This window comes from Pelodiscus sinensis, chromosome 1, assembly GCF_052426305.1.
Source record: "Pelodiscus sinensis isolate ZL-2025 chromosome 1, ASM5242630v1, whole genome shotgun sequence".
Taxonomy (NCBI): Eukaryota; Metazoa; Chordata; order Testudines; family Trionychidae; genus Pelodiscus; species Pelodiscus sinensis.
Window position 1 is genome coordinate 513,861 of NC_143052.1, and position 19,636 is coordinate 533,496.

A 19,636-nucleotide genomic window follows, 5' to 3' on the forward strand; every position below is an offset into this window, starting at 1 on the left:
AGGATTCACGCCCTTGCCAAGGAGAAGGGCTACAGCGCGGGAGGGGAGGAAGAGGGTCCCACGTAGCCACAATCAGCACGGGGCTACCAGGGATCTGCTGTGCTGTCAACAACATCGCAGGGGAGCGTTGTCTGCTCCTGAGTAACCAGAGAGGACAGGGTGGTTTTAGAGAGCTGGTTGGAATTGTCCTCTGCCTCTCGATTCACGATCACTGTGTACCAGGTCAGGGAATAACTCAGCTGTATCTGCCACAATGAGGTCCGAAGCAGAGGCACAGTCCTTGCGATGTTAGAAAGTTTAGTGATACTTTCGAGAAACTCCAATGCTGTTTTATATCTGGCTGCACGAGGCCTCCAGCCTGTCTCAAATGCAGGTGCCCATAACACCACAACAGGTTTCCCCCACATATTACAGACGGGTGCCCGAGAAGCGACTGTTCTCTGCTGCAGAAGCCAGTCACCTGTAACAGACCCCCACGGGTCACTCACAGCAAGAACACTGATCCCTTCGAGAGCCTGTGATTTGACTTACCAATGGTGTTTGTAATGCAGAATGTCACCTTCCCCCACCCTGTCCTGCAGACACAGCTTATAACCAGAGTTTAACATTCCACTCAGGCATCCTCCTTCCGTGTTTCAGCAGGGCCTGTTACATCCAATTTCTCTGCAATGGCGAGAATGTCTAGTTCCACTTGCTTATGACCCTAGCTCCTAGCACTGGTATATTGACAACTGGGAAATGTATTCCCATCACGTTCTTTGCCATCGCTATTCAATTTGCGTGTGACAAACTGAGTGTGAATTAAGGACCCTCCACCTGCATTTTTAGTTTAAATCTGGTATTTCCTGACATCTGCTCTCTCACTTGTGGGGCTGGAAGTAGCTCTGAGGAGGTCACACGGGACCTTCCTCTTCTTTGACTCCATTCCTAGAACCCTGAAGTCTTCAATAGTCTCTGTAGTTCCACCTGATGCCATCCGAGAGGTTCCAAAATGTATTATTACCAGTGGAAACTTACAGCTGGCTGCACAGCCCTGCCCAATCTTGCATTTACATCTTGGGTGTCATTTCTGGGAGACAGTACATCATCCTGCTGCTGTGCGTCCCTTGCTGAATTGTCTGTTCTCTCTTCTTACTACAGAGTCACTGATGGTGATTTTGGCTTTCATAAGATGGTTGAAGATTGTCTCATGGTAGCCACTTGCTGCATACCTCAGTATTCCTCCTGCAATGAGGTTTACCAGCTAATTCGAAATAGGGGTTTTAAATCAGACTTCCGTTTCAATGCCGCATGTAGACGCGGGCAGTTACTCCGGGCTAGTGAATTTCTAAAATGGCGACCGGCCGGGAACATGCAAATCAAGTGCGGGATATTTAAATCCCGGGCTTGATTTGCAACTTCGGTACGCTTCATTTGCCTCCCTACTTCGAAGTACGGGGCAAGTGTAGACATACCCCCAGTGATTTACATCTCCACTGGCTGCTCTGGGCACCTGAACCAACCTGCCAGGAAGAGGTGTGTGACTGCTCTTGCAGCTTCCTTTTGCCTTCTCACTAGAATAGCATTTTTCTGGAGGAAAACAAAAAAAAAAAATCTGTGGGAGACGTGAATTCTGCACATGCCCAAGGCAACCCACCAGGTATCTGCCCTGTCGCTTTCTGCTCAATTCCTCCAGCGGATGGCTCTTCGGTAGAGGTCTTGCATACTGTCTTCAGTGCCTGTTCCTGGACCCCTTTTCACCTGCCTTCACTAATAAACCCAGTTGTTAGTGAGCCAGCCCCCACCCCTCTCCCCAACAATCAGAACAATTCACAGCGCCTGCTGCCTGGGAGGAAGCTGGAAAATGGAGACAGCCATCTAGTTCAAGCACAGAAGGAACCCCTGTGCTCACCTGATCTATTCTTGTGCATCTCACAGGGCAGAGATGGTCCCACACTGAGTCCCCCGACAACCCATCACTTCCGGATGAGCTACAGCAGGCCTGGGCAAAAGATGGCCCACGAGTCAGATCTGGCCCACGGCCTGCAGGTGCTGTGGGGAGCCGCAGGCTCACCGCTTGCCTCACCCCACCCACCCTCTCATCAGAAAAGCAGCTGTGGGGCAGTTTCTCTCTAAAAAGTGAGGGTATGTCTACACTCCCCCGCTAGTCCGAAATACCGTTACTCCTCATTCCACGAGGAAGCCTAGTCCGAACTACCTAGTTCGTGCCGCGTGTAGCCGCGCTGCACGGGGTTCGAACGAGCAGGGATTTAAAAATGGCGGCGCCCAGTTTATGCAAATGAAGCCCGGGAAATTCAAATCCCAGGCTTCATTTGCAAGTGCGGTATGCCTACATTACCCTCCTAGTTCGAACTAGCGGGGTAGTGTAGACAGACCCTGAGAGTCCTGGAGGGGAGGAGGGGAAGGCTTCAGGTGCTGTCCCTGCCCCCAGCACAACCCCATTGACCAGTTTCTGGCCAGAAACCGGCCAATGGGAGCTTCCTGTCTGAATAACAGGCAACCATGAAGCACCATGCCCCCTCCCCTCCAGGGCTCATAGTTACATCACAGAGCGGCAGCTTGTGCAGGAGTAGCACAGGCAGGGAGCCTGCTTCAGAAATGTGCTGGGCTTCTGGTCAGGAGTCATTCAGATAAGTCTCCTGGCTAGAGCCTGCCTCTGGCACTTCAGCCCCTCCCTCCCCGAACCCTCTGCCCCCCTCCTATATCCATTTCCCCTCCCAATATCCTGCCCCAAATCACTATCCTCTTCTGCCTCAGCTCACAACCCAGTCCCCTGCACCTCCTCCTGTACCCCAATTCCTTGCCCTAGGACACATCCCAACCCCCTGCATTCCAGTCCAGTGCCCCAGGTCGCAAATGCCTCCTTCACCCAAGCTCCTTCCCAGACCCCAAACTCCCTCCTACACACCAGTCTCTTGCCCCAAGCTCACTTCTGCACCCAACCTCCATCCTAGACCCCCTACCTTCCCCATGGATATCCTGGAAGAGTGCGGCCCTCGACCACTTTCCAAATTCTTGGAGTGGCTCCGCATCAGAAATTATTGCCCACCCCTGAGCTACAGAGTGACTTGGAGACAGGCAGCCACGCTTGATTTAAAGATGCCATGTGACAGCAAATCCATCGTGTCACTTGTTCTCTACTTTTCCCACAGGCATTGGGGGACAGGCAAAGTTGCGTGTTATTTCTAGCAAAATGTCTTTCATGGCAGGTTGCAGGCCAGCCACTAGCTCTTGTGCTGCCTTTGCTGTACTCACAGACTCTCTGCAATCAGACATCTTCTCCTCCACCTTGGTACTCATTGCCTGGGATCAAGTCACTTCTTACCCAGAGCTGCTTTCCTGGAGGCAGATTTCCCAGACCCTGTATTGTTCTTGTAGCACTTTTCTGCTCCCTCTCCAGTTTGTCAACATCCTTTGTGAAGTGGGGACGTGAGCCCTGGACCCAGACTGCAGGAATGGTCTCACCAATGCCATACCCTGTGGTCCTCTCACCTCTCTGCTCCTAAGAGCTAGGCTCCTGCTTGTACAGCCCAGGACACCTTTGCTGTCCAGCCACCAGATCACACGGCGAGCGCCTGCTCACTTGGTTTCCATCCGCACCCCTGTATCCCCCTTACATGGGTGGAGGTAATGCTGTCCCCTCCCCAAAGGCAAGCCTCAGCCAGGCGTCAGGAGCGTGCAATGCAATGAGTTCTGCAGGGGATGCAGGAGACCTGCTGCTCCTAGCTTGTGCCCAGAGGCAGGGAGTCAAGAGTTTGTTTATAATCAGCATGATTAACAGGTGATTAAAATAAGAAAGGGCTGTTAGGATGTTTCCTAACATTCAGTGATCTGTTCCCAGCTTGGTGTCACACGGCTCTAGGGACCACATTGTCCCAGGTGGGGTGTCCCCCTCACCCCTATGGTGCTTATCCCCACCCTTTTCTCCCCAGCCGGTGCCTCTATTCCCACCCCCAAAGTCTGTTGGCTCCTTCCCTCTAGTCCCCTTGTAGGAATCCTATAGGCAGGGCAGCATAGACCAATAGTCACTACGGGACCCAATGGTCACAGCCTATAACTCGCCCCTATTGGCAGGGCAATGCTGTTCAATAGCCCATACGTGGCCCAATGGTCAGAGTCTATTTGTGGGGGGGTAGATAGGGGAAAAGTTTACATCCCCCTGCAGGGGGGTCCAGGCCCTCCCACTCCACTAGACCCCAGCCCAGGGCCCTGTTAGTGGCTTATTCTCACCACTGAGTCAGCAGGGGACTTCTAACCACAACACGCTGACTCCTTGACAGCAGATCGCTCACCCGGTAGCTAGTGCGACTCCTGCGCTGCTTCCCTGCATCTCCATTCACCGGTGAGTCTCTGCTCCATCACATCTCTCTGCATTCTGGCTGCTTCCCTTTATTTCGCAAATCCAGCATGATCTCTAGAGGTGTCGGTCTCCAGCCTGTGTGGTAGCATCCCAGCCTTTAGATAGTCACTGGGGCTTGCAGGGAGCGGGCTCAGCACGTCCTCTCCCTCCAGTTACCAGCCCCAACTGAGCTGCTCCCTTTTATAGCACGGCAGCCAGAGCATGCCCAGTAAGGTACAGGGAGCGTGGACTCCTCTGCTCTCAGGGCTGTTAGCCCCCTCTGCTCAGTGAGGGGGGAATACGCCCCATCACAGTAGCCTAGATGGTAGAAAGCAGTTGCAGATTTTGCTACAGGTGATTCAATTGTTGTATTCAGGAAGTAGCAACAACATGACTAATCACTTTCTTTGCGATGATAACAGATACTTCTAGACAAAGGAAATGCACTAGAGCTAATCTGGATTTAAATACAGCATTAGATAAAGTTCTACATGAAAAAATATTAGTCAAATTGTAGAAGACCTATCTTACTGAGCGAATGGGAAGGAGGCTAAAGACCTGGTTAAGGGCAGACTTCAAAAGGGTCGCACTGAAAGGTGAACAGTCCAGCTGGCTGGCGGTTTCTACAGGCGTTCCTCAGGGATCGGTCCGGGGCCCGTCTTGTTTAGCATTTCCATTCACATTCTTGGAACAATAAGCAGGATTTGCGGATGACACAAAATTGAGAGGTGCTGCCACTCCAGAGGAGGAGCAGAAAGCCTCCAAGATCTGGCTGACTTTGTAACCTGGATCAATAGAAATAGGATGATATTTAAGCAAGTCACCAGGTCCTGATGAAATGCATCCCAGGATACTCAAGGAGCTGATAGAGGAGGTATCTGAGCCTTTAGCTATGATCTTTGAAAAATCATGGCAGACAGGGGAGATTCCAGAAGACTGGAAAGCCTAATCCGAACTATCTAGTCCGTGCCGCGTGTAGCCGCGCGGCACGGGGTTCGCACTAGCCGGCTTTTTAAAATGGCGGCGCCGGCTTTATGCTAATGAAGCCCGGGAAATTCAAATCCCGGGCTTCATTAGCAAGTTCGGTATGCATACATTACCCCCCTAGTTCGAACTAGGGGGGTAGTGTAGACATACCCTTAGATAGGGCCACGATAAGGTGGGTGCATAATTGGCTGGATAACCGTAGTCAGAGAGTTGTTGTTAACGGTGCTAAATCCTGCTGGAAAGGGATAACAAGTGGAGTTCCGCAAGGGTCTGTTTTGGGACCCGTACTGTTCAATATCTTCATCAATGATGTAGATATTGGGATAGAGAGTACGCTTATTAAGTTTGCAGATGATACCAAACTGGGTGGGGTTGCAACTTCTTTGGAGGATAGGGACATAATTCAAAATGACCTTAGCAAGTTAGAGAAATGGTCAGAGGTAAACAGGATGAAGTTTAATAAAGAGAAATGCAAAGTGCTCCACTTAGGAAGAAACAATCAGTTCCATACATACAAGATGGGAAGCGACTGTCTAGGAAGGAGCATGGCGGAAAGGGATCTAGGAGTCATAGTGGACCACAACTTGAATGAGAGTCAACAGTGTGATGCTGTTGCAAAAAAAGCAAATATGATTCTAGGTTGTATCAACAGGTGTGTTGTAAGCAAAACTCGTGAAGTCATTCTGCCGCTCTACTCTGCACTAGTTAGGCCTCAGCTGGAGTACTGTGTCCAGTTCTGGGCGCCACATTTCAAGAAAGATGTGGAGAAATTGGAAAGGGTACAGAGAAGAGCGACAAGAATGATTAAAGGTCTAGAGAACATGACCTATGAAGCCAGGCTTCATGAACTGGGCTTGTTTAGTTTGGAAAAAAGAAGATTAAGGGGGGACATGATAGCGGTTTTCAAATATCTAAAAGGGTGTCACAAGGAGGAAGGAGAAAATTTGTTCCTCTTGGTTTCTGAGGACAGGACAAGGAGTCTTAAAGTGGGCTTAAAGTGCAGCAGGGGAGGTTTAGATTGGACATTAGGAAAAAATTCCTAACTGTCAGGGTGGTCAAATATTGGAATAAATTGCCAAGGGAGGTGGTGGAATCTCCCTCTCTGGAGCTATTTAAGAACAGGTTAGATAGACATCTGTCAGGGATGGTGTAGATGGAGCTTGGTCCTGCCTTGAGGGCGGGGGGCTGGACTCGATGACCTCTCGAGGTCCCTTCCAGTCCTATGATTCTATGATTAATGTGCCATGTGCAAGGTCATGCCCTTGGGGACGAGCAAGGGGAGTTTTTGCTGTGAGCTCCAAGCCGTACCAGCTGGCAGAGTCAGAGGGGGAGAAAGATGTGTGTGTGCTGATTGATCACGTCAGTGTGAAGCAAGGCTCCTGTGGTCCTGGGTGCCTCAGGTGAGGTATTTCCCATAGACAGGGATGTGTTAGTGCCATTATACAAGGCCCTGGTGAGACTGACCTGCAATCTCTGAGCAGCTCTGGTCTCCTGGCTTTACAAAAGATGAATTCACACTGGGCCAGATGCAGAGACGGGCAACTCACATGACCAAGGCATGGAGAACCTGCCTTATGAGAAGGCTTGTTTAGCCTGACCAAAAGCAGGCTGAAGGGGGCTGTGTTTGCACCCTGTAAATACACCAGAGGGATGCATACCTGGGAGGGGAGGGGGTACTTTAAATTAAGCACCAACCACCAATGTGGACCCAACACAAATGGATATAAACTGTCCGTCAACACCTTTAGGCTTGAAATACACAGATGGGGGTATCTAATCATCTGTGACACATGAGGAGACGGTTAAGCAGCCTGCAGGTTAAATGACTCAACTTCACCCTTTAGGGCCATATAAATAGCTGATGTTTACAGCTCTATTGTTAGCCGTTGACAATCTAATCAAATGGTTCCTGGCTATGCAGGATGCTGCTCATTCAGAGCGCAAAGGATGCTCCTAGCATGTAAATGACCTGTAACTAAAAAACTCCGGTCATCTGACGCTGGAAAGCTCACGATCCCATCTACATGTTTCGTTAGTCGGTCAAGTGCTACCAGTCTGTTTTGTATGTAAATAAAGTGACATCTCTGCTGTGGTCTCTCCTTGAGGTACAGCAGGTTGCCTTATGCTTACACTAGTCTATGCTGCTAATTACGGGTGACACTGTAAGGCGACTTCAAAGTCTCCAGGATTGCCTAAGGATGCCGAGCTGTCAAGAGAAAGCCTGGTGCTGTATGAAGGTGTCTTGAGCCCAGGGCCGCCGCTGGGAGCACAGATAGAGGCCACACCCCTTCCAGAAGCCCAGAACCAGCTCCCCCCCTTCCCCAAGGGCCCGTGGAGGTTGTCAGCTCCCCTGCTTGAGTCCTAATCTTTTTTATCTCAGATCTGCTTGATGCTTCATGCAGGGGAAGCGTAAGTCCCACCTGGATCACCCTGGATATGAACATTGGACTAGAGACTATGGACTAATTCTGAACAAACTCTTTGCAACTACAAAGCTGTACTATGAAACCGAGTTCAGAACGGTGCTCCTCTGTAGCATCACGGATCGTTTAGCCAGTTCGCCTTTCTTATGTTAATACAGATTTGTTACTAAGAATGGGCAGAAAGTGAGGCTTTGGGTGTGTTCTGGAATATTCATTAACCTGGGAGGGCAATCCTTTGGGACTGGTAGAACTTTCTTTTATGATGAAGGAGATTTTCAGGAATCCTCATCACATTTGATTTGGGTGTCTCAGTGGAAGCCAAGGCTGGGTTGCTACAAGGGAACTGTGTTCTGCTTCTATTCAGCCAGGAAGGTATTGTAGAAGCTGGTTTTTTGCTGGCTTGGAAAATCTAAGTATTGGAATGTCTACCAGCTTTGAGGCTTGTCTGCCACATTCTTTGCAGTCTACTCTAATTGAGTAGCCTCAGTGTGATCCCCTAAGATCCCTGTCATATCATCAGAGAAAGAGGATCTGGACCAGCCTTCCAAGGGGAGCAATGCAGGCAAAAAACCTACCTGGCTTCAATACTGAACTTGAGGAATTTGTGGAGGGAATAGTACAATGGGGCTACCTGCAATTCTGTGTGGCCCACTGGCGACTGTCCATAGCAAAAATACAATGGCTGAAGACAGGGCCCTAGATGGGGGGGGGGGGGCTCTGAGCTACGACAGAGAATCTTTCCCGGGTATCTTCTTGGTATCAGGATCTAACTGATCATCGTATGTTGGGGTCAGGAAGGAATTTTCCCACAGGTCAGATTGCCTAGGGGAGGGTATTTGTCTTCCTCTGCAGCTTGGGCACGTATCACTTGCAGGTTTAAACCAGTGTAAATGTGGGTATGTCTACACTACAGCGCTAGTTCGAACTAACTTAGTTCGAATTAGTTAATTCGAACTAAGCTAGTTCGAACTAACGCATCTAGAACTAAAAACTAGTTCGAACTAGCGTTTTGCTAGTTCGAACTAGTAAGTCCACATTGAGTGGACTCTGAACAGGGCTTAAGGATGGCCGGAAGCAGTGCCGGCAGGGCATAAAAGGAGGACTTAGAGCATGGAGATACTGTCTCAGGCTAGCCGAGGGCTGCGCTTAAAGGGTCCCGACCCCCACCCCGGACACACAGTTCTAAGGGGTGCCCCGCTTGCAAAGAAGTTCTGGCTTGGAGTGCCCGGAGTACCCACACTGGGCACATCACACCACTCGGCCATCAGCCCGGCTGCACTTGCCGCAGGCTGCCATCTGGGGAGAGGGAGTAATTGGGGGGCTGCAGGAGAGCTTCCACCCCCAGAAGCCCGCAGAGCCAGCCCAGTCCTCCCCATCGGGGGCTCGTACCCCATTCCTCCCTCACCTCCTTCCACTTACCCTTCCTTAGCCCCCCTTCTTATTGATGTACAAAATAAAGATAACGTTTCTTCCAACATTGACTCTGTCTTTATTGAAAAAAACTGGGGGAGACTGGGAAAAGGAGGTGGGAGAGGGGAAGAGAAAGGCTGGGAGAGGGGAGGGCAACTAACATGATCAGGGGTTGGGAACAGGTCCCAGATGAAGAGAGGCTACAGAGACTGCGACTGTTCAGCTTAGAAAAGAGGAGACGGAGGGGGGACAGGATAGAGGTCTCTAAAAGCAGGGGTTGGGTGGAGAGGGTGCATTCCGAAAAGTTCTTCCTGAGTTCCCATAAAGAAGGACTAGAGGACACCAAAGGAAAGGAATGGGTAGCAGGCTTGAAACTAGTAAGAGAAAGTTGTTGTTCTTGACAAAGCAAATAGTTAACCTGTGGAACTCCTTGCTGCAGGAGGCTGTGAAGGCTAGAACTAGAACAGAGTTTAAAGGGAAGTGAGATAAAGTGATGGAGGTTGGGTCCATGGAGTCCTATTAGCCAGAGGGTAGGAGTGGTGTCCCTGCCCAAAGTTTGTGGAAGGCTGGAGAGGGATGGCACGAGACAAATGGCTTGGTCATTGTCTTCGGTCCATCCCCTCCAGGGTCCCTAGGGTTGGCCGCTGTTGGCAGACAGGCTACTGGGCTAGATGGACCTTTGGTCTGACCCAGGACGGCCATTGTAAGCTCAGGGCTCAGTGTCGGGGGTCTCAGTGGACCCCCTTGATTTTCATGCACACCTGGTCCTGGGTGGCCAGGCTGGCAGCTCTCCTGCCCTAGACGGCCACTTTCCTGTGCCTAGTGCAGAGATCGTGGACGAGGTCCACGATGTCCGCACTAGCCCAGGAAGGTGCCCGCCTCTTGCGGTCCAGGGCAAGCTCCCGGGACCCGCCAACCTGGTCCCGGCAAGAGGGGGTGGGCTGGGGGGCATCGGGTGGGTGGCTCTGTGCTGTGCCAGGTGCAGGGTCTGCTAGCTGGGTGCTGGCAGGCTTGCACCTGGCACGGGCACCGTAGCCAGCCCGTGCCCCTTTAAGGGGTCCGGGGCAGGGAGGGGGGCATAGAGTTTTCCTGGTGTTGGCCAGAGTGGCCACCAGGGAAACCTGGGGAGGGCTGCCTCCCACTAGTTCGAACTAAAGGGCTACACAGCCCTTAGTTCGAACTAGCTAGTTCGAACTAGGCGTTAGTCCTCGTAAAATGAGGTTTACCTAGTTCGACTAAGCGCTCCGCTAGTTCGATTCAAATTCGAACTAGCGGAGCGCTAGTGTAGCACCTATTAAAGTTAGTTCGAACTAACGTCTGTTCGAACTAACTTTGTAGTGTAGACATACCCTGTCTTAGTTTAACCCATGATGTGAGGAGCACAGGGGTCTGGCACACGAGTGGGTGGGTGAGGGTCTGTGGCCTGACTTGTGCAGGTGGTCAGACTAGAACTGTCTGACTGTAGTGAAAGTATCTGAGCAAGAATGCACATTGCACTTTGAATCCTAGCCAGTGTTCCATAAGGGACTTGCCATAAGCTGTCAGAACAGGCTCATACTAGGGCTGAGTGGATCTACTATTTGATTTTCTTTCTTGGCATGGGAATAGATACAGTGCTCGTGACTGATCATTTCTAAGTTTGTAACTGAAAAAATAACCCTAGACATTATGGCTGCGTCTAGACTGACACTCTCTTGCGCAAATACTTTTAACGCAAGAGTTCTTGCATTTAAGTATTTGCGCAAGACAGCATCTACATTGGCCTGTGCTTTTGCGCAAGAGCACCTGTGCCAGTGTAGATGCTGTCTTGCACAAGAAAGCTCCGGTGGCCCTTTTCGCCATCGGGGCTATCTTCCACAAAAAATTCCTGTCCCTGTCTACACTGGCCTCTTGCGCAAGAACACTTGTGCAAAAGGGCTTTTTCCTGAGCGGGAGCATCAGATTCTTGTGCAAGAGCACTGACGATCATACATTAGATCGTCAGTGTTCTTGCGCAAGAACTCGCGGCCAGTTTAGACAGCTGGCAAAATCTGGCCAATGTAGACACAGCCTATAGGTGCCTAAGTAGCTCCTGGATTCACAGTTAAAAGAATCGACCCCCACCTTCCCCCCAAAAACCTCTGAAATAACACCTCTGTGGGCAGACAAAGAATCTGTACCCCCACCCTTGGGTGGCCCCATTGGTTTGACTGGAGCCTCCCCCGCGATATGGACATCAAACCCTGCCTATGCCTTTACAGAGTCTTTGCTGTCCAATGTACTGTCCATCATCCTGTAAGTGTGACCCATATTCCGGGTTTCTAGATAGGTCGTCTTCCAATTGTATTGGTTCAGCTGAGCCCACTTGATTACCAATGCACCTGACCCTGGGTAACTGGTTTGTCCATCTCATTTCTCACACAGCCCATTTGTGGGTCATCTGCAGACTTTGCCCCCAAGGGTTTTACATTAGTAAAGTATCAGAGGGGTAGCCGTGTTAGTCTGAATCTGCAAAAGCGACGAGGAGTCCTGTGGCACCTTATAGACTAACTGAAGTGTAGGAGCATAAGCTTTCGTGGGCAAAGACCCACTTCGTCAGATGCATGTAGTGGAAATTTCCAGAGGCAGGAATAAATATGCAGGCCAGGATCAGGCTGGAGATGATGAGGTGATCCAATCAAGGAGGATTCTGTAAACTGCAATACCCACACGAGGAAGTGAGGAGACAGATTGAGAGAGCCAGACGTGTACCCAGAAGCCTCCTGCTACGGGACAAGCCCAAGAAAGAAACCAACAGAACACCATTGGCCATCACCTACAGTCCCCAGCTAAAACCTCTCCAACTCATCATTAGTGATCTTCAACCCATCCTGGACAATGATCCCCCGCTTTCACAGGCCTTGGGAGGTAGGCCGGTCCTTGCCCACAGACAACCCGCCAACCTGAAGCATAGTCTCACCAGCAACTACACACCACACCATAATAACTCGAACTCAGGAACCAATCCTTGCAACAAACCTCGGTGCCAACTCTGCCCACATATATACCCCAGCAATACCATCGCAGGACCTAACCAGATCAGCCATACTGTCACTGGTACATTCTCCTGCACATCCACCAACGTAATATATGCCATCATGTGCCAACAATGCCCCACTGCTATATACATCGGCCAAACTGGACAGTCCCTACGTAAAAGAATCAATGGACACAAATCTGATATTAGGAATGGCAACATACTAAAACCTGTAGGGGAACACTTCAATCTTCCTGGACACACAATTGCAGATCTAAAAGTAGCCATCCTGCAGCAAAAAAACTTCAGGACCAGACTTCAAAGAGAAACTGCTGAGCTACAGTTCATCTTTAAGTTTGACACAATCAACTCTGGATTAAACAAAGACTGTGAATGGCTTGCTAACTACAAAAGCAGCTTCTGTTCCCTTGGAATTCACACCTCCAGATCAGCTGCTAGAAGTGGGCCTCATCCTCCTTGATTAGATCACCTCATCATCTCCAGCCTGATCCTGGCCTGCATATTTATTCCTGCCTCTGGAAATTTCCACTACATGCATCTGACGAAATGGGTCTTTGCCCACGAAAGCTTATGCTCCTACACTTCACCTGCATTCTGCTACAAAGACCTTTTACATCTGCACTTGAAAGGGAATCCTCTGAACTGTCATTCATGTTAAAATTCGACACGTGCCAACAAGGACTTTACAAGTCTTTGAACTTTCTCACCCATTACCAAGACAGTTTCCCCAATTATCACCTGTAATACCATTAACTCACAAACATCCCACTCTCCCTACCTTTAATATCAGCAATTCACAGACACTTACCTTCCTTCCTCCCCCTTCCCACCCCCCCGCATCCCCCTTCTGTTCTGCAATGTGATTTGTCCTTTTCATATTTGTTCATTTTTTTTATTGTATCCTTTGGTATATATGGTTGTGACTACTTTCTTCCACTATTTGATCTGAGGAAGTGGGTCTGGCCCACGAAAGCTCATCATCTAATAAACCATCTTGTTAGTCTTTAAAGTGCTACATTGTCCTGCATTTTGCTCCTACACTTCAGTTAGTCTATAAGGTGCCACAGGACTCCTCGTCGCTTTTACATTAGTAAAGACTCTGACTAGCACTGGGCTAAGAGCAGGTCTCCGTGGGACCTCACTAGAAAGTCCTGCAGTGGCTGGAGCGTCCCCACTCACAATCACTTTTTCAGATCTATCAGCTGATTCAGAACCCGTTTAACGTGAGCCGCACTGATTTCACATAGTGCGAAGTGAAATCAGAATAACGTGCCATGCAAAATCAATATTGCACCATTCTCCTTTTCAGCCAGACTCGTGAGCTCATAGAAACAACACTCTCAGATTGGGTTGACGAGACCAATTTTCCATTAACCAGTGTTTGCTTGGCCCTGACTCTGCTGCCACCCTTCCAGGATGGATTGCAGCCAGTGTCAGTCTTTCCATGATTTCAGCCAGGCTCAATGTCAAGTGGGCTGCACTTACCTAGGCCCAGCTCATTTGCCCATTTTAAATATTGACATTTCCCTAAGCCTGCCCGGCCAGTCCCCATGTTCCAATATTTGGTAAGAATCAACATCAATGGCTCCGGGAGAGCCTCAGCAACTTGTTTGAAATGGCTCATGTGCCTGTCCCCAGGTAGCAGAGATTTCCTGAGTGTTTGCTTTAGCACTGACTGTTAGCAGCTGCCAGCACCACTGTTGGAGCTGATGGCAGCTCATTTGCACAGTGAGCTGGGATTGCGCTGAGAGGTGCTTCCCAAATACTGTACAGAGGAGAGTTAACTCACCACTTTTGCCTTTTCTGCATCAGGACTGACGACTTTATCCGTCTGCTCCGACTTCAGCCCTAGGCCATGGCTGGCATTCTGTTTGCTCCTTGTTCATTCTTCTTGTGGGTGGTTCCATCTGCATCATGCTGGGGCACGAAGGTGCCACGTGGAGCAGCCGAGCCCCAATTATGAGTTAAAAGGATGAACTTTCATTGCTTGGGGGTAGGAATGGACGAGGGGATGGATTGCACCCTCAGCAAGTTTGCAGATGACACTGAGCTGGGGGAGAGGTAGATACGCTGGAGGGCAGGGATGGGTCCAGAGTGACCTAGACACATTGGAGGATTGGGCCAAGGGAAATCTGCTAAGGTTCAACAAGGACAAGCGCAGAGTCCTGCCCTTGGGACGGAAGAATCCCAAGTATTGGTACAGGCTGGGGACCGACTGGCTAAGTATCAGTTCAGCAGAAAAGGACCAGGGGATTGCAGGGGATGAGAAGCTGGATACAAGTCACCAGGGCGCCCTTGTAGCCAAGCAGGCTAACAGCATATTGAACGGTATTAGGAGGATCCTTGCCCGCAGATCTAGGCAAGTGATTATTCCGCTTTATTCGGCTCTGGTGAGGCCACACCTGGAGTATTGTGTCCAGTTCTGGGCCCCCCACTACAGAAAGGATGTGGATGCATTGGAGAGGGTCCAGCGGAGGGCAACCAAAATGCTGAGGGGGCTGGAGCACATGACCTATGAGGAGAAGCTGAGGGATTTGGGTCTGTTTAGTCTGCAGAAGACTGAGGGGGGATTTGAGAGCAGCCTGCAACTTCCTGAAGGGAGGTTCCAAAGAGAACATGAGAACAGTCATACTAGGTCAAATCAACGATCCATTTAGCCCAGGATCCTGTCTGCCGACAGTGGCCAATGCTAGATGCCCCAGAGGGAGGGAACAGAGCAGGGAATCCTCACGGGATCCCTCCCGTCACCCATCTCCAGACAAGCAGAGGCTGGAGAGAGGCTGTTCCCAGTGGGGGCAGGTGGCAGAACAAGGAGCAATGGGCTCAAGTTACAGTGGGGGGGGGGGTCTAGGTTGGAGATTGGGAAAAACTATTTCCCTAGGCAAGTGGGGAAGCGCTGGGCTGGGTTCCCTGGGGAGGGGTGGAATCTCCATCCCTAGAGGTTTTCAAGTCCCAGCTGACAAAGCCCTGGCTGGGCTGATTGAGTTGGGCTGGTCCTGCTTTGGGCAGGCGACTGGACTTGACTCCTGAGCTCTCTTCCAGCCCTAAGATTCCATGAGTCTAAGAAGGGCTAAGCAGAGAGCAATGGAACTGCAGCTGGCATGGGCCTTGTGTGGCTGGGAGCAGGTGGGGGGCTCCGAAGGAGGCGCTCACCCCTCACACTGAGTATGGCTCCAATGCAGCATGGGGGGCTGCGATGTAGGCAGCAGAATGAGGGTGCAGGAGGGGGGGTGTCCCCCTGACCGTGCAGCAGTGGAACAGGGGAGGGGGCGCAGCTCTGCTTTGTGTTCCTGCAGGAAGGCAACTATGCAAATCTCCCCCATCCTGCTTATTTTACCCCCTTGCTCACAGGAGCTAGGGGAGGAAGTGGCTTGCAATTTATGGGTCCAATAGCCACCTGTGTGCACTGGGAGGTTGGGCTGGTCCCCCTATCCTCAATGCTGCGTGGGGCACAGAGCTGCAAGCTAAGTGCTTAAGCCCTGCCCCCTTCCCAGCATTAGGTCTGGCTCCTTGCTCAGGGGACCAGTGTGGCTGTGTCTACACTGGCATGAATTTCCGGAAATGCTTAAAACGGAATACTATTCCGTTTTCAGTTTTTCTGGAAAAGGAGTGTCTACACTGGCAGGCTGCTTTTCTGGAAAAGCCCTTTTTCCGGAAAAGCATCTGTGGCCAATGTAGACGCGCTTTTCTGGAAAAGAGCCCTGATCGCCATTTTCGCGATCGGGGCTTTTTTCTGGAAAAGACTACTGGGCTGTCTACACTGGCCCTTTTCTGGAACAGTGTTCCGGAATAAGGACTTATGCCCGAGCGGGAGCAGAATAGTTTTTCCGGAATAGCGGCTGATTTTGTACAGTAGAGCATCATTGCTTTTCCGGAAATTCAAGGGCCAGTGTAGACAGCTCGCAGCTTATTCCAGAAAAGCGGCTGATTTTCCGGAATAAGTGGCCCAGTGTAGACACAGCCTGTCTGTATAGTATTCCTAGGGGCTTAATCTTCCCTTGCATTGGGGTTTCTCTCTGGAGACCTTGGTTTCCTTATTTCTTGGCAAATGCCCAAACGCAACCCTTACAAAGCTGAAAAGGTATTGACCCAATACAAGCAATAAGAAAAAAAGCCTTTGAGTTGAAACTGAAATTGAGCCATTATGCAAACAATTAAAACCTTTACAGTCAGCCTCTTACTTTCAAAAGACTTTTCTTTGTTGAAGAGGAAAGATTAATTTTACTTTCCGTGATGCATGAAGGATAGTCACTTCCCTTCATGTAGCCGAGGTGTAGGGGAGAGAGAATAGAAGAGATGGTTGATGTCTTGGGAACACTGGGTGGCTGGTCAGATGGGAGCGTGGCTCCTATGGCTTTGATCTGGGCTCATTTTCTAGTCAGGGACATCACCTAATTGGGGGCGGGGGCAATCATTTGACAGGTCATTTTAGTTTGGATTTATCCAGGTTCCTTCTCTTGTTCTTTTGCACATGCATAAGAATGGCCAGACTGGGTCAGACCAAAGGTCCATCTGTCCAAACACCCTGTCTGCCGACAGTGGCCCAGAGGGAATGAACAGAGCAAGTAATCATCAAGTGATCCTTCCCGTCACCCATTCCCAACCCCTGACAAACAGAGGCTAGGGACCCCATTCCTACCCATTCTGGCTAATAGTCATTGATGGACCTAACCTCCATTAATTTATCTAGCTCTTTTTTGGTCCCTCTTATTATCTTGGTCTTCACAACATCCCCTGGCAAGGAGTTCCACAGATCAACTGTGTGTCGGGTGAAGAAAAACTTTTATTGTTTTAAATCTTCTACCTATTAATTTAATTTGGTGAACTCTAGTGCTTGTGTAACGAGGCATAAATACCACTTTCTTATTTACTCTTTCCCAGTCATGATTGAATAGACTTCTATCATATCCCCTCCCCCTTAGTTCTCTTTCCCCCCCAGCTGAAAAGTCCCTATCTTTATTGAACTCTCCTCATATAGAAGCTGTTCCAGACCCCTAATAATTTTGATGCACTTTTCTGAACCTTTTTCCAGTGCCGGTATAGCGTTAAGATGGTCACTATTTCCAAGCGGTACCTCTTGGACCAGATCCTGCGCACCACTCAGGACTAAATCGAGAATTGCCTCTCCCCTTGTGGGTTCCTGCACCAGCTGCTCCCAGAAACAGTCATTTAAGGCATCAAGAAATTTAGTCTCTGCATCCCGTCCTGAGGTGACATGTACCCTGTCAATATGGGGATAGTTGAAATCCCCCACTATTACTGAGTTATTTTGATAGTCTCTCTAATCTCCCTTAGCATTTCATAGTCACTATCACTGTCCCGGTCAGGTGGTCGATAGAGCCCTACTGTTTTATTCTTATTAGAGCAGGGAATTACTATCCCTAGCGATTCTATGAAACATGTTGACTTAAGATTTTTACTTCCTTTGATTCTAAATTTTCTTTCACATATAGTGCCCCTCCCCCACCCACACAACCTGTTCTGTCCTTCTGATACATTTTGTACCCCGGAATGATTGTGTCCCATTGATTGTCCTCACTCCACCAGGTTTCTGTGATGCCTAGTATATCAGTATCCTCCCCTTAACATGAGGCACTCTAGTTCACCCATCTTATTTTTTTAGACTTCTAGCATTTGTGTACAAGCACTTTAAAAACTTGTCATTATTTGTCTGCCCTTTTCTGATATGTCAGATTCTTTTTTATGTGAATGTTTTTTGTCTGATCTGGCCCATACTTTATCCTCTTCCATCCTCTCCTCCTGACTAAAACCTAGAGAATCTCGATCGATAGACTCTCCTTTAAGAGACATCTCTGTCCAATCCACGTTCTCCTCTGCACCAATCGGCTTTCCCCCATCTCTTAGTTTAAAAACTACTCTGCGACCTTTTTAATGTTAAATGCCAGCAGTCTGGATCCACTTTGGTTTAGGTGGAGCCCATCCTTCCTGTATAGGCTCCCCCTATCCCAAAAGTTTCCCCAGTTCCTTATAAAGCTAAACCCCTCCTCCCTACACCATCATCTCATCCCACACGCTGAGACTCTGAAGCTCTGCCTGCCAACCTGGCCCTGTGTGTGGAACTGGAAGCATTTCTGAGAATGCCACCATAGAGGTCCTGGATTTCAGTCTCTTTCCTAGCAGACTTCCTGCTGAAGGAGAGAAGTTGGGAATCACAAGCCACATGCAGCCCAAGGCTCCAACACCAGTGAAGAAGCCAAATGTTTACCCTTACCCATCCCACGGCAGAGGGCTGGGGCCAGAGTTCTGAAGTGCTTGGCATTGGCAGGGCCTGCACAGCGAGTGAGGGGGCAGGACAGCAGCTATTAGGCTGAGGCCATGTGTCCCCTGAAGGGGGCATGTCCCCACAGCTGAACTCAGGGCTGGGGACCTCAGCCTGACCTGAGACGCCGCCCAGGGATTCCAAGGTCTGCAGCTTGTTGCTTTGCAGTGACCCCCAGGGCTCTAGGGTCTGCAGCTGACCAGCTGGGCTCCAGTCTCTTCCACAGAGAATTTCCACATTTGGTTCCAATTTGGAAAAGCTGAATTCACAGCTCCAAGGCCAGCAGGTAACAGCTCAGAGGCCTGCCCCACACTCATTCCTATGGCATGAGTGTCAGGGCTGCTCCCCACTTGGACTCTGAGTGCAGAACGCGGAGGGCCTGCAAGAGCTTTAGCTTAAAAATTCCCCAAGGCCACAGATTCCACGACCTTGGCAGGTAGCTGCCACCTCCCAAATGCAGAAGCCTCAAAGAACCCAGGAAGATGCACTTGGGAATTTCTTCCTGTGGGTACTGTCACAGGGTAGGTACTTCCAGCCCCCTCGCAGGCAGGGCATTAGGCCTTTCGGACTTCTCAACACGTGCTCCACCCCACGAGTGTCTCAGTTCCTAGGACCCCGGTCCCCTCACTACATCCCGTACAACAGGCTAGCCTAGTGGCCAGAGTCAATAACACACCCCCTTCTGAAAGGGTAGCGAGGTTCAGCAGACAGTGAGCAATCACCCCCTTTCCTCCAGGTGGCAGGACCTAGTGGCAATCACCACCCTCTTTCCTCAGGGCAGTGAGGCCTAGTGGACCGAGTCCAGAATCAAATGCTCCCTGTTCTCGGGGCACCAAGGCCTAGCGGCCACAGTCAATACCACCACTCCCTCGGGGCAGTAAGGCCTAGAAGGCAGAATCAGCAATCACAGCTGTAGCGCCCCCCCTTGGGGGTTAATGTGGGTGGGGTTGGGAGACCCAGGCCCACCAGGTCCCAGTTAGTGGTGAGCGTGTCCCACCACTAGCTCAGCAGGGAATCTGCCCAAACACGCTGAGCTCGCAAGGATTTAACTCCCCACCCCTCTCACAACAGTCGGCTTCTCCGGTTCCCACTGGGCTGAAGGCTTCTCCGGCCACGCCCTGCTGCCTGGCCTCCGTGGCTCGGCTCGGTTCACCCGTCGCTCTTCCTCCAGAGCTCTGGCA